The sequence below is a fragment of the Corvus cornix genome, chromosome 15, assembly GCF_000738735.6.
Source record: "Corvus cornix cornix isolate S_Up_H32 chromosome 15, ASM73873v5, whole genome shotgun sequence".
Lineage (NCBI taxonomy): Eukaryota > Metazoa > Chordata > Aves > Passeriformes > Corvidae > Corvus > Corvus cornix.
Window position 1 is genome coordinate 1,273,522 of NC_046345.1, and position 14,127 is coordinate 1,287,648.

At 45.1% G+C, this 14,127-nt stretch overlaps 1 protein-coding gene across 2 annotated transcripts in view; it reads right to left on the reverse strand.

The window, feature by feature from the left end:
• The window catches only part of TMEM132C (transmembrane protein 132C), a 190,735-nt gene that overhangs the window by 135,830 nt on the left and 40,778 nt on the right, over positions 1–14,127 (reverse strand). The window lies entirely within an intron of this gene.

The following is a 14,127-nucleotide window of genomic DNA, read 5'->3' on the forward strand; positions in this document are numbered from 1 at the left end:
TGCCCTCAGTCCCAATGTTCTCAGGGAATCCCATCAGAATCAGGATTTAATGTTCTGTGTAGGTTCAGCTCTTTAAAGAAGAAAGGCAACCACAAGGGCAACACAGAACGCACGGATTCATCTGCAACTCAGAACACCTGAGGATCCTGAAACACCCCCCAGTGACACTGTCTCACCACCTTCCTCACAAAGGGCTGCAGCCTGGGGATTTCTGCAAATCACATTCGCTGCCCTGGTATGTCTGGCTGCTAACGTGCTAATTATGCAGTCAAATTTAATTAAATGTTTTCAAGTAGTGAATAAACAATCGATACCTGTCATGACACCAAATGGTGCTGCTGACAGACAACCCCACTGCAGTCCTGTGGAGCGTGCAGTGCCAGAGTGCAGGGAAGGGAAGAGCTCTGGAAGGCAGGTGTGAGGTAATTAAGAAAAGAAGAAGACAAATGTAGAGGAGGGGGAAATCAGAACTCTCAAAGGACGGCAGCCATAAATTTGAAATAAAGAATTAAGATGAGTTCACTCATCTTTAATTCATGCACCACCACTGGATGGTAGGAATAGTTCTCATAAATGAGCAAACTGCCCTGACTGGACAGAAATTTAAGCACAACAACAATAAAAAGGTAAAAATAGGAAAAGAAACAGTTAATTACTAGCACAGCACACTCTCTTGTCAGGCAGAATCACATTTAAAACATAAAACATCATTTTAGCCCACTGTTACAGCCCTGCAAGTCTCCAATCCTTGGCACACATTCTAATTCTGCTGAAAAAGATGTTACAAATGCCACCTCCTGAACTGATTGATTTCCCCTTACCTGAGTCTGTCAGGCTTCCATCCCAGAGTACTCTAACACTTAAGGAACGCAAGGAAGATCCACTTTGGACCATGGACCTTTCAAGGGAAGAGGAAAACCTACAGATTTCTTTGGTCCAGGAGCAGAACAAGAACTGGGATTCCTGATGCAGGAGTTTCCTCTGTAAGCCCCCTCACCTGCCCTGGGTGGATGTGCTCACCTCCCTGCAGCCCTCTGCAAAGGGAAACCAATGACATCTTACATGACAGAGGCCAACATCCTTTTAAATTAAAACACCTGCTTGGCTAGACAAGAACCCAGCTTCTGAGTGGCCAGTTTGGCTACTGAATTTGACTTGGTGACTGATAAGAATTTCTTTCTTAGGTGTCCTGCTGCTCAGGCCAAGAGGTACCAGAGGGCAGGGGCTGTGGGCAAGGGAAGCACATGAACACTTTGTGAAGGAAAGCATGGATTGCTTTAGGCACACCGATACTGTCTGCTGAAGTGCTTCCACAGCCAGGGATACTCCAGATACGGCCCCACTGCTCCTGAGGGAATCTCTGGCTTCAACAGAGCCACGAAAAGCAGAAATAAAGTCAGCAGGCAAGTGAAGTCCTGTGATTTCAAAGGGCTGTTGGGCAGGACCTAAGCCTGAGACTTAGCAGCTGTTTCTATGCAGTTCCCAGGACTTTTGCTGTAGCACATTATCCTCAGACAGACAGTGGGCTCATTTTTGCAGGCACTTCATTTATCCTCGGTTAATCACACGCATGAGGTATGTAGGACTTGGCCCAATATTAAGAACAGTCATGCAACTTCTGCCTCAATAAGCTGAGCACAAGCAGCAAAACCCATGTGGCCAGACTGACAGCAACAAGAAAGAAAGGCTTTACTTTTTTTTATTGTAGTCTAAAGACTTCCACCCACTTTCACACCATGCATAATGGATTCCTGTATTTCGATACTGAAGGCTGTACTTTAGACAATTTATTTAAGCACTTTAAGCCTTTCACTGATAAAACTGGTAGTTAAAATTGTCTGTTTTATTTTTAGAACCCCAACAATGTGCATCAGCAACTGCAGGCCATCACTTAAGGGATTTGTTCTATTCTCTTCATCTCTACCCAATAACTTTCACGTCCTGGTATAATTAATTACCAACATTTCCAGAGAACATTCTTGTATGCTTGATCAGGTCAGTTTCAAAGTTCTTTAATTTATCAGAGAATCTATTTAAACAAGATGCCACAGTTTTTCCTGAGTCTCACTTCACAAGTTATTATTTTAAACAACCATTAAGCATTGTTTACTTTATCTACCTGAAAAACTGATTTTTAAAAAAAGCAGGTCTGCCTATCAGTGCTTTCAGGTGCTCTGGAATAGATTTTTGCATTTTAAATGCTTTTTGCTCAACCACAGAATCACAGTTGCAGAGGTTCAGATGTACACTTTGTTTTAATGCAAGTGCTGTACCTCCATGGCAGTATCAGCTGTGGGAGCAATACTCAGGCAGTAAATGCTTTACCCCCTTCCATCATCCAACAGGAGTTACAGCTGCCCAGAGATGAAGTCCTGCATGGAAGAGGTTAAGAACCATCAAACAAAGCCAGATTTAGCCAAGAACAAAAGTGAAGGCTTACAAGTAATTACTTCTCCTTTGTAACAGCCTGGTGACTTTTTAATCCTTCTTCTGGCATCATATGCTGCTGCAGCACTTCATCTGAACCCAAGCAGGCATCTGTTAAGCACATCACTGGCTCCAGTGTGACAGACCAGCTCAAATTCCTACAACCCAGTGAGTTCACTGGATGTGAAGCAGGGAGCTCTGATCTGCATTACTCTTATTTCTTGGATTGCCGCGTAAGAGGAATTTTCTTCGGGGGTATTTCACATGGAGCTGGAGCCCTGGGTGCTGGATTCACTGGAACAGTCATAAAAGCTTAATATCTTTGAGCTGTTCTTCCATGAGGTTGGTTTGAACTGACTTTCTTTTGGGCAGGGAATTAAGGGTTTAGATCGTGGGTGGGAGATTACTGGCCAATGGCCACGGACCTTCAGTGCCTGATGTTTGATGAGCCACTGAGCCTTCAAGGCAACCATCTGCCTGTCCCCTCAGCCAGGAGGTTCTGAGCCAGAGAAGTCAGGGAGGAGCAGGAGACATCTGCCCATGCAAAGGAGGAGAAATGTGAGAAGCCTTCTCTGCACCTTGTCTGGCCCTCAGAGGCACATTTATCACTGTCCCTTCCAGGAAACAGCCCAGAGGAGCAGTGCTGAACAGATTCCTGTGCCTCTGTGCTCTCCTGTCACCCCAGCACAGCTGGAGCTCCCACGAAGGATTCTGTAACTTTTAAGGCAGGATCTTCTCCCTCCTTTTTCCACCAGCTTTACCATTACCTTTCCTCCATTCCTGAACGCAGCTATAATTGAATGCCACACTGATTTTTATTTTTGTTCCAATTCCACACCACCACAGTTTTAAGGAACAAACCCCACCTAACATTATTTGCACCACCCTCACCTAAAATCCTGCAAATGCTGTGAAGATGATCCCTGTTCCTTCCATGGACACCCTTTCCCACCTGCCCCTGCACCCAGATGAGCACCTTACACAAACCATGCCCTCACAAAAGTCCCCATCCTGAAATTCTCTTCTGACTCCATCTTCCACTACAAACCTGTCCTGCTCCTGGCAGAGCAAATCACATATTCCAGCTCAGGAACTACAGAATAGGGAAAGAATAAAAGTAAGAAAGATTCACTTCAATCAGCACAGATGTTTCCTTCACCACAAAATGTCAACAGCTATGTTTTCTGGTTCATTTTCCCTTCATTTTCTGTGCCAGCACCACATTCAGTCACATTTAGTGACTTCACAGTGTACAAAATCTTTGTAACAGTATTTTGCTTAGAACTAGAGCTCAGCAAATACATTCATTCAGACCTCAGAATGACCTTAGCTGTACTCTCATCCCCTCCAAGTTCCCTTTTCTTAACATCTAGAAAAAGGAAATTTTGCTGATGGGAAGGCTGAGTGGAATCTTAAACCAAACAAGCTCAAATTCAGGATATGGAACAGATTTTTAACTGATTAAATATTACAGCAAAGGGAGCAAAGCTTCATTCATGTCTTCACATCCAGACTGGATTCCCTCCTGAAAGGCACGTTTTTCTCAGCAGAAGTTACTGTGTAAGTACAGGGATAACTGGAGCCTCATACTCCCTTCTGGCTAAAAAGATACAGTGCTGTGACCATTCCAAAAAATCAGCTGGATGGCAGGGTAACCGCAGAAGCCACATCTTCTGTTCCCCGTGTGTGCCCATCAGATCTGCTTCCTCATCCTCCGAGAACAGAGAGACTCTTGGACTAATTGCACACAGGCAATGTCATGTGTCAAGTGCTTACGATGACCAATTTGTGAAGCTAAAAATACGCTCTGCAAACAAATCTGGCAAAGAAATCCATAGAGCAAACATTTGAGGGAAACTGCAGCCTAACCTCAAATATTCTGTGAGCACCTGGTCAGGGCAATTTCATCAAATAAAATTAATGCTAACGAAGTTATTTTACCAGTTCTCTTTTGAATCCAGGGTTCACTAAACTGAAAGCTGAAGTCCAAGGATAGGTTTGTACCTGCAGGGTTTTGCAGATGGACCTGGGATGGTAAATTCCCATTCACATATATGTGGGTACAGAGTCTAGTAACCAACCAGACATATTTTAAGCCCAGATGTCGACAGAGTCTTATTTAGCTTAGATCAGAGTTCAATTAAACCACATCGCAAAGACTGTCAGGAGACATTATAATCCGTTATCATGAACAAATTTCCTATTTTATTTCAGTGGGAGAGATTAACTTCATTCAGTATATTTTTAAATGAAAAATTGCAGTAATACTCTATTTAATAGACTTCTCACATTTTGAGAGTATATCCTTAGTGAATTTATTCTTTGCATATAACTACAGCTCAAATCTTCACTGAAGTTCAACAGACAATCCTGGGTTTAGCACAGAAGTGAACGCTTGCCCCATTCTTCGCCAGCAGAGGCAGAACAGTGGCATTTCAGAGCTGTCAGGAGCACGACAAGAACCTAAAGCAAGGACTGAACAAAGGTACACCAGGACCCCTGCACTCCTTTAAAACACGGAAACAACGGGATGGTCACCGAAACTAAGTGAAGGGAATTCGAAGTGGAGAAAAAACTATTTCAAACAAAGCATGATGAGATGATAGAGCTCATTGCCAGGGAGCTCATTCAGAATTAAAAGGCTGATCTAAATGCCTGGACTGATGTGCAGACCATCCAGAGCAGTGTCATTAACTACATGTAAAACTCCTTGCTTTAGTTGCATCGATTAGAAGCCAGGATTAGACCTCTGCATTATAAAGCCTTATCCAACATCTGTCAGGTTGTTCCATTTTCCTCAGGATTACCAACACAACGGACACGTGTATGAACCACAAATAGCTGCTTGTGAGGCACAGCCTTTTCACTAACAGAAGAGAGAATCTTTAAAGTCTCATTTGGAAACACAAAACTCTCAGGAAACTGCACATTAGAAATGCATTTCCAGTATTTTAATAACAGCCCTCCAATGTCTTTTGCAGTTCTGTACATCTCACCCTTTGGCTGCAAAATATCCTTTTATTACAGGTCTATCTTCTCTCTCACCCTCTATTTACAGAGACTGCCTGACATTCAGGACTGAAATCTATAAATGGTTTTCTCAGGCTGGTTGATGACCTTAAGAGTCTGTAAAACAACAGTGTACATGCAAAGGTCAGTGAAGATTTCCGGAATCACTCCCCCTCTCAGGGCTGACGTTCCCAATTGTCTGTGCTGCCGAGGCCATCTGACCTATTTAAGTGAGTTTGCTGTGTGGAATCAAAGATAAGTATCTGGAGCTCGAATTTCCGCTAATGAAAGCTTTTGTTAAGAGAAACGAGTTGGAAAACTTCTATACAGGCACTATTCAGGTACTTGGGTTTTGTGCTGGCCAAATGTCAGTGTCCTGTGAGCAACATACAGTGGGCAAAATGTCACATGTTGGCCTTTCCTTGCAGCCCTGTTTCCCTCATTGTGGCAAACTCCATGGATTCTGCATCCATTCATTGTGTCAGTACTGCAAGTACAAAGCAAATAGCACTTAAGCTTATCCTGTCTGATAGCTGGAGAGCAGGGAAGGATTTAGGACACCAGAGTTTATTGCCAGCTCCATCAAAAACATATGGTAGCCATAGGAAACCTCTGCAACCCAGTTTCCCCAGCGATGAAATGAGAGAAGCTATCATTCAGTTTGATTGACTTGTGAGTCAAAAACACGCCGAGCTCATCACACAAAAGACCACGTAAAACAACTGTCTGTCTGGGGTTTTTTTCTGGTCTTTAAAGCAGGCAAAAATAACCCAGTGGAAATCACAAAGTGGGAAAAAAGTAGACAATGTGGTCAGTATTTTCTGCCTTAACCAGTACCTTTCCAGAGACCTGCACTGGTCATCTTCCATTGACGACACGCAGCTGAAGAAGCCTAATTTTCATGGCAGTACAATTATGTGAAAGACACTTCTCTGCAGGGGATGTATCAAATTTAGCCTCACAGGATGGCTCACCAAAGCCCCCACACCGTTTTAAAGTTTGGCCAGAATGCCATCATGATCGAAATGCACGAATATCACAGTTATCTGGGTTTTTTTTAAAGCACTCAAGTGCCATAAAAATGGGAACATGCAAGATGTAAGTTACAAACTTGAACAAGTTCTGGCCTTGGCAATGAATCAATTCCTTGTCCTGCGTCTCCTTCTCCAGTTTTTAATAGCTCCATGCTTTCTCTGCTGTTTAAGGCTCTGTCAGATGCTGATAGGCACTCACTCACTGCTCTGTTCAGACACTGAATCGCTTTGCACAGCTCCTTGTTTAAAGAGAGATTAGGGTCCTAGAGCCTGAATGGGGCAATTTGCTCAGCACTCTTCACTGCCACGAGAACCAAGAGTACCAGAGCGCAGACCCGTGCAGGATGAAACTTTCAGCTGCAAAAGTGTAGAAAGAGGACACAGAGGACTCAATGAATAAATTACAATTTTTCCCCTTACCATCCAGAAAGAAAAAAAGTATTTTTTCTTGTAAATAGGTGCTAATTAAAAATACAGCCAGTGACATAAACAACAGGACTTCATCTCACATTGCTGCCAAAAGCCCCACACTGAGACCCAGCCTCCACTGGGCTCTGCATTACACAAGTATGAGGGATGCTACTCAAAGAGCCAGGTATAACCTGGCAGTGAGTAATTCCTAGGCTGAAAAGGAAAAAGGGATTTCTTACAAGCAGAGCTGAGCCAGCCTTTCCCCAGGGTTTGTAACACACTTTTAGCACACATCTTAATATGTTCCTAACTGGCAACCCACATCTCAGGGCTTGTATTCCCAGAGTCCTGGATGCTGCTGTGAATAAACCCCTTCAGACGTCTCATCCCACCCCAGCAACTGAACATACAACAGCTGCCATCATTTTCCCCACTCTCTAGATAGGGAAGTCAGGCAGTGTTTTCCAGGAGGTTCTATCAGAGCGTAGCACAAAAATCAGACATCTCTAGACTCATCTGGTATTGTCATCCACAAACCCAATCCTTCCATTTTCAAACCTCCTTTACATACAGAACGATAACAAACGTGTGGGAAGCTGCATGGTTTTTGTAAAGGTTGGGCAAATCAACCTTGCTCCTGCTAACAGCCAAGAACCCCATTCCAGCCAACGGGAACACTGTGTAGCAACAGGAACTCCTGACCTGTGAAGAGCTGTAGATTTGGATGTCACAGCTGGGAAAGAATTGTTTTCAAGCACTGAAATAAGCATCAGGTGGTGTCCCGTGCTTTAAAGACAATCGCAGTCATCTCTAGAATAACATTCCAACTGCCACACGGATTCTCTGGGAGTTTGTTTACGTGGCTGAGACTCTTCCACGCCCCAAGAGACTGTGGATCAACAACCCTTGGACACCTGTGAGAGCAAAATCCCTCCTGGAGAGCAGTTTCATTCCTTCCAGAGCACTTTCCTTAGACCTGTCAGCATAATGAGACTGTTCACAGGAGAGCACTGCTAACTGACTGAAGGGGAGGTAACCGAGATGTGAGGTGGTTTTACACAACTGCCTTCAATAAACCTTTCAGCTTCTTATCTTAGGGTCACGAAGGAGCTTTATTTTTCAGAGGAAGAAAAACGCTACCAGCAAAAATTATTTCCGTGGTCCTGTCCAGTACTTGTTGTAGTTCCTCGATTTAGGTCCAGATCTGCAAAGCTCAAGCTCAGTAGCAAACTTCTGAATGCCCCTTCCACAGTGTGTGCAAGTCACCTGGAAAAGCTGCTGGTGACAGTGTGGGGCAGTGCCACAGCTCAGCAGTGGTGCTGGGGATGCTCCAGGGAGGCAGAGCACAGCACAGGTCACGCAATCCTGCGCGTGGAGCAGGTGAAAGCACCAAAGCAAGGAAGGTAAGAGGATGTGAGAGTCTTACTGATGATGGATGGAACTTGGCAAGGCAAGGTAGCAAATGCTTCCAGGATTAGACTCTAGTCTGTCAGCTTTTCCGAGTGGGAACCAAGAGCCTCAACCTCCGCTGCCTGGCGTCTCCAGGAATCTGTGCAAATTTGGTGTAAAACATCTACATCGTGCAGAAAAGAAGACCACGGAAGTACTGACTTGGATCAGCTTTAAATGTTGCAGAACTTCACTCTTAGGAAACTCTCACCACTGGTATAAATCAATGAAGTTTCATAAAAGACAGAAGAATCACCACATGCTTTGCCAGCAATGACCCAGCCCCAGAAATATTTTCTAATTGCTTCTTGAGAAAAAAAAAAGTTTATTATTTATATGAAAATTTAATTTAAGAGTAAAGCAGCCACTTATCCTTCTTTACTTCTTCCTCCTCTCCTTCACGGAGGGATTTGGAACACTAACAAACAGATGCAATGCACGCACATTTTTAATACTTGCATGTATTAAATAGTTGCTTGTATGCAAACTGTGACTTAAAACCCCGGCAGAATATCCCAATATCCTGGCTACAACCTTGCTAATCATCTCAATTTCCAAAATGCAATGAGGATTTATGAGAAGATTAATTGAGAAACGAGGCTGAGGGGGTGGGGGACAGCCCTGCCCATTCGGGAAATGAACTCAGTGTCACCTTTAACCTCCAAGTAATTCTTTGTCACAGAGCACAAAGCAACTCATCATTCCAGAAGAGCAGCAGGACAGAAACCAAGCGGAAATTTATCTGGTTAAACACCTTCTTTCCCAGAGATTAATCAAAAGGGATGCTTGGAGCACTGGTGTCTTTGTGCTCACAGCACCTCCAAGGGCTGCTTTTAAAGTGCCCCAGCTGCTGCTAAGAGAGCAAAGGATCTTGGGGTGAGCAGCTGCTCCCCAACCCCCAAATTCTGTCCTCTCAAGTACCCTGTCCTAACTCAAAAGCTTTGTGCGAGCACCCCAGCTCTCCACAGCAGCCACTGGTCTGGTGACCCCTGGTACTGAGGGGCAGAAGCAGGAGGGAAGGGGCTCCTCAAGCCCCAGTCCCCAACTTCAGCCCTTCAGTCATCTCTTCTTACCTGCACCAGAAACATGAGTGGGGCAGGAAATGACAGGGAGAACAAAGTGGTTGTGGTGTTGGCAGGGACAAGGGGAAAGTCAAAACTACAACAGGAAGAATGAGATGCAGAAGAGGGAGTCTTCCAGAGGACACAAGCAGACCTGACAGAATGCTAAATCACAGTGAGAAAATGCAGCAGAAGAATGATGAACACGTGGTTTTAATTCTGTTTTTATTAAGGTAGAGAAGATGATTGAGAAGTCCCTCTCTAAAGTCTTTTATTTGCTTTAATGTCTTGCCAGGAAGGGCCAAACCAACACACTCCAACAGTGCCATACCTGAGTAGAGTGTCTGGGGGAACCCATCTGGAAAATCCAGTTCTGGAATTAGGATGGAGAAGCCAATGGGACCAAGTTCTTCTTTCCAAGACAAAGTTTATACAAAAGGACTAAATTCAGAAGCCAAAAATAAAGGCCTGCCTAAGATGAAGACACCGTGCAAGACCCTGGATTTAATTTATGGTCAAAGCACAGCAACAGTCTGGTGCACTTCAGGGAGGGCAATAACATCAGAGGCAGAGTTGGCCTGTGCAGCTCTGAAGGTAGAGCAGAGCAATTCTGCATTTTCTGGAGCGGGTGGCAAACAGAATCCTACCTTCCTGCTGCTTCTCCAGTGTCCTTAACATCATTGGCAAAGACAAATGACAATGATGGATGCCAGTTTGTTATGCTGAGCACCACAAAACTGCACAGAGCAGATGACTTGTACCATCTTTTTAAGAGGTTGAACGTGTTGTGCTCCTAAAGTGCTGTTGTGCTCAAGAATCACTGAGCGCTCCCTGCAAATCAATGCAATAGAGCCCTGCTATACATTCTGCAAGCACTATTTTTATCCTTTCCCAATATAACTTCCAAACCTTCCTCCTCCCCCACGTCCCTGCCACAGATCCCTAATTCACACAGCAAAAAACACAGAGTGCCTCCTACAATTTTTTCCAACATGCGCAGTCCTTAATGATAAATTTAATTTCTTCCTTTCTTTGAAACTCATCTTCATTCAGCCTGGCTCCTAAGGGAAATTAATGAGGGCTCAGTGAATATGTTTACATAAGATCTCCTCCAAATTTACGTTATTAAGCATTAGGAGTGTTTTTATCTGCCCCCTCTAAGGGATGGAGGGGCTGATGAGTCTGGCCAGAGATGTCTCAATACAGTGTCTGCTGTCCACTGGCCCCTGGCAGCCTCGGCAGCACTCACACCCTGCTGGCTTTGCTGCCAGCAGCCACAGCAGCTCTGGTGACAGAGCCTGGAGCAGGGGATGGGGTTACAGCTCAATAAAAGCTGCTGATTTCATCAGGAGCGTTCAGGGCTCCATTGGCAGCGAGGTGCCAGCACACCAAGGCACACTCGGGGCTGAGGAGGCTGTAAGAGCCTGGCTGTCCCCACTGTGACCCTCAGTCACTCTGTGCCCAGGGCCAGGCAGGAGCCCGTGGCACTGCTGTGGTACCACACAAGAGCCTGCCCACGCATGCTCCACACCCAGCCGAGCTGGACCCCGGCTGCTCATCCCCATGCAGCCTTTCTCAGGAAAGCCTCTCTGCTGCAGGAATTCCATCACTGCTGTAAGTTTTAGTTCTTGGTGGACTCCACCACCACAGCTCAGTCAGTAATACTGGAGAGAGGCTTTGGAGTTAGAACAAATCCTTCTGCTCGTTCTTATTTACGTAAAAGAAATAACACAGCTCTTTGTGTAGCAACAATAGTGAGTATCATCACAAGGAAACGTGCTGCATGCACAAGCATGCAAAATACGTATTTGTGCACACACTCACAACTACAGCTCACTTCTGTATGATAAACTGTAAATCCAGCTCTTGAACTAGCTCTCAGCCTGACTGGTCACACTGTGTCTGAGCAAGGCAAGAGCCAGATACCTTCTCCCTGCTGTAACTTTTGTGATGTCAGGCATCTGGCTTCAGTAAAGCCTGTAGTCTAGCATGGCTATTGGATCTAGACAATAGGATTTCAGCAATGATTAAAGATGCCTGTGGCTTCTGGGCAGGCAGGAACAAAGGAAACCCTTCTGCTGGAAGAGGGGTTCGATAAAATTCACAGCTGTCTCCACTTCTGCAGTTCTGTCTCCTTCATTAGCTAACAAAGCAATAGACTTTATTTCATGAAAAGAAAAGGAAACTCTTACTATCCTGACCAGCTTCCAACACCTATCCTGCAGTTCCTTTTGGCTCCACGTCTCCCCAGGTAGCCCTTGCCAGCTAAGGCAGAGTGGTACAAGAGCCATTACATCATCCACATTCAAGAACCAGAACTCTAATGGGGGTCATTTTTCCTTCAATAAAGAAATATAAAGCGAATGCCACCCTGAATTCCCAAAGTACTGTATTAACACTCTTGTCAGCTGTAGGGCTTTTGGACTGCTACATATTTTTTTTTCCCCTTTATAAGTCTATTTAAACCTGTCTGCATTTCAGTTTGCTGAAGCTGTTTAGCCAAGTATGAACTCCATTCATGGCCAGCTGTAATGAACGTCACAGGCTGTAACCCAAGCAGGCAGTTGTGCCTGTTTGCTGGAGACTCTCATTCAAAAAACCAAAGAGAACAAGAGTAGTTCTAGAGATGCTGTAAATGCTGAGCTGCTTGCTCTGAAAACTAATGCAGAGTCTTGTTCTGCATTAGGCCTCTGAGTGAGGGGGGTGTAGGAGGGAAGCCTTGTTTACACCAGGCTCTTCTGAGCTAACAACTTCTATGGGATGTGTTGCTTTAAAGGCACTATCATGCATTGATTTAAGAGACAGATATAAGCATCTTCTACCCTTGCTGGATACAGAGCAGACTACGTAAAGCTCCTGCCCTCTGGGCTGCGTGGTAAAGAGCAGAACACGTCTCTTCTTGGTATAAATTTAAAGGGAGGACCGACAATATGGAGAAATCTTCAAAGACCAGTCAGGTTTCCAGTCCAACAACCCTGCCAAGTGTTCCTTTAATCCTTTATTTACCAGTAAATCTGCCGCTCTGTTCAGCAGGCTTTTACTGGGATTGGGTTTCAGCCTGAAACCCAAAAGCTGTAAGCATATGCTCTGTAGCCCTAATGAGAAACTCAATCTATTAATGAGCAGACCTTCTCCACAGGACCAGGTCTTGGCAACATGAGTCAGTTCCTGAACTTTCACCTCCTGCTTGGCAGCAGCCCAGACTAACTCCACATCTCTCAGCTGGCTTACATTATCAGCTCATTATTAACATACACCAGGGCCAGATCTCTTTTACATGCACCCAGCAAACAGGAAACTACACAAGGGGAGGGCTCCTCATTTTTGTCTGACTCTGGAGCTCATAAAAATGACTAATTAGAACCAGCTCTGGTGGAGGCACTCTGCAGATCACACATTCCCTCTGAACCTTAGTCCTGACTGGGATGAACACCCCGGCATACCATGGCAGCCCATGGCTGGCTGCAATAATCAGCCATCCCTTCCCTCTGCCACAGAACCTTGCAGCTCTTATCCCCCAGAGCTCGTGTGAGGCAGAGGCGTGCTGCTCTCCTTATTTTGGAGTCAAGGGACCATAATCCAGACAGAACAAACAACATGTCCAACATCACACAAAGGCACAGAAAGCTGAATTCCTGCAGTCAGTTCCTCTGCAGACACCCCCTGCAGCAGGGAGAACTGTGGGAACCCTTTGCAGCCCATTTCAAAGGAGGCCGGTGTGTACTTTAGATCTGCACGCTCGCATGGGCTCACAGACCTGGGCTCAGGGCGCCACTTTGAAGTGCCCTGCGAGCCCCCAGCAGTGTACACAGCACACTTTGGGAAAGCTTCCCAGGGCACGTCTCATGGTCAGAGCTCTCATGGAGCACGGGAGAGAATTCTCTGGCACAGTAAACACTGTCCTTAATGACACACGACTATTTGTCATGAGTTGGCTCACTTTGTTTTCCTCTTACACGATTAGTATTCTTTACTTTTGCTCTCCAGTCCCCTCTCCTCAGCTGTCATCCTTCAGCTCAGAAAACTCAGCAAAACAAAACAAAAAAAAAAGAGTCTCTCCTCCAGATGCCTGGTTCAAATCCAGTCCAGCCAGGCAGCATCTGAAAGTTGCACCAGCCTGAAAATCGTTTCTATCTCATCTGAGCACAGATGCCAGCAGAGTCCCCACATCAGAAAATGTAGATGGAGATACACTCAAGGAGCAAAACAGGCCAGCAAAGTCTCCTCAGGTCAGACAGGTGGCTATTAGTGATGTGGATCAAACTAATGCTGTCACACAGCATTCTGGACCTGCAGTCATCCCAGCTGAAGGTGCATCCATCCTCTTGATGCACTGAGTTCACACCCACCCTGAAACACACTGTCAAGCAAACCAGACTTAACACGAATCAATATAAAATCTGCCAAAATCTCAGAGCCTACACAAGCCCCTAATTTTCTTTGGCTGCTCAAAAGGTAGCAATTTATATTCCTTTTCTAAAAAAATTAGCTGTGGTTAGAATTACTTTTCAGAGCTGATCTCATTTCATAACTTGCCTCCTATTCAGATGGAATTTATGCACAGATGCTCAGAGCCAAAAATCTGTTCTCATTTACTCCACAGCAGAACAGGTAAAGAGCAAATATATTCCAGCCAGGTTGGTGCCTTGCTGCTCCAGCCTCCCCTAACAGCAGCAGGCACGAGGAACTCACAGCTGCCAAAAGTCCTGCTGCTCCAAGGGGATTTTGTCAGCTCT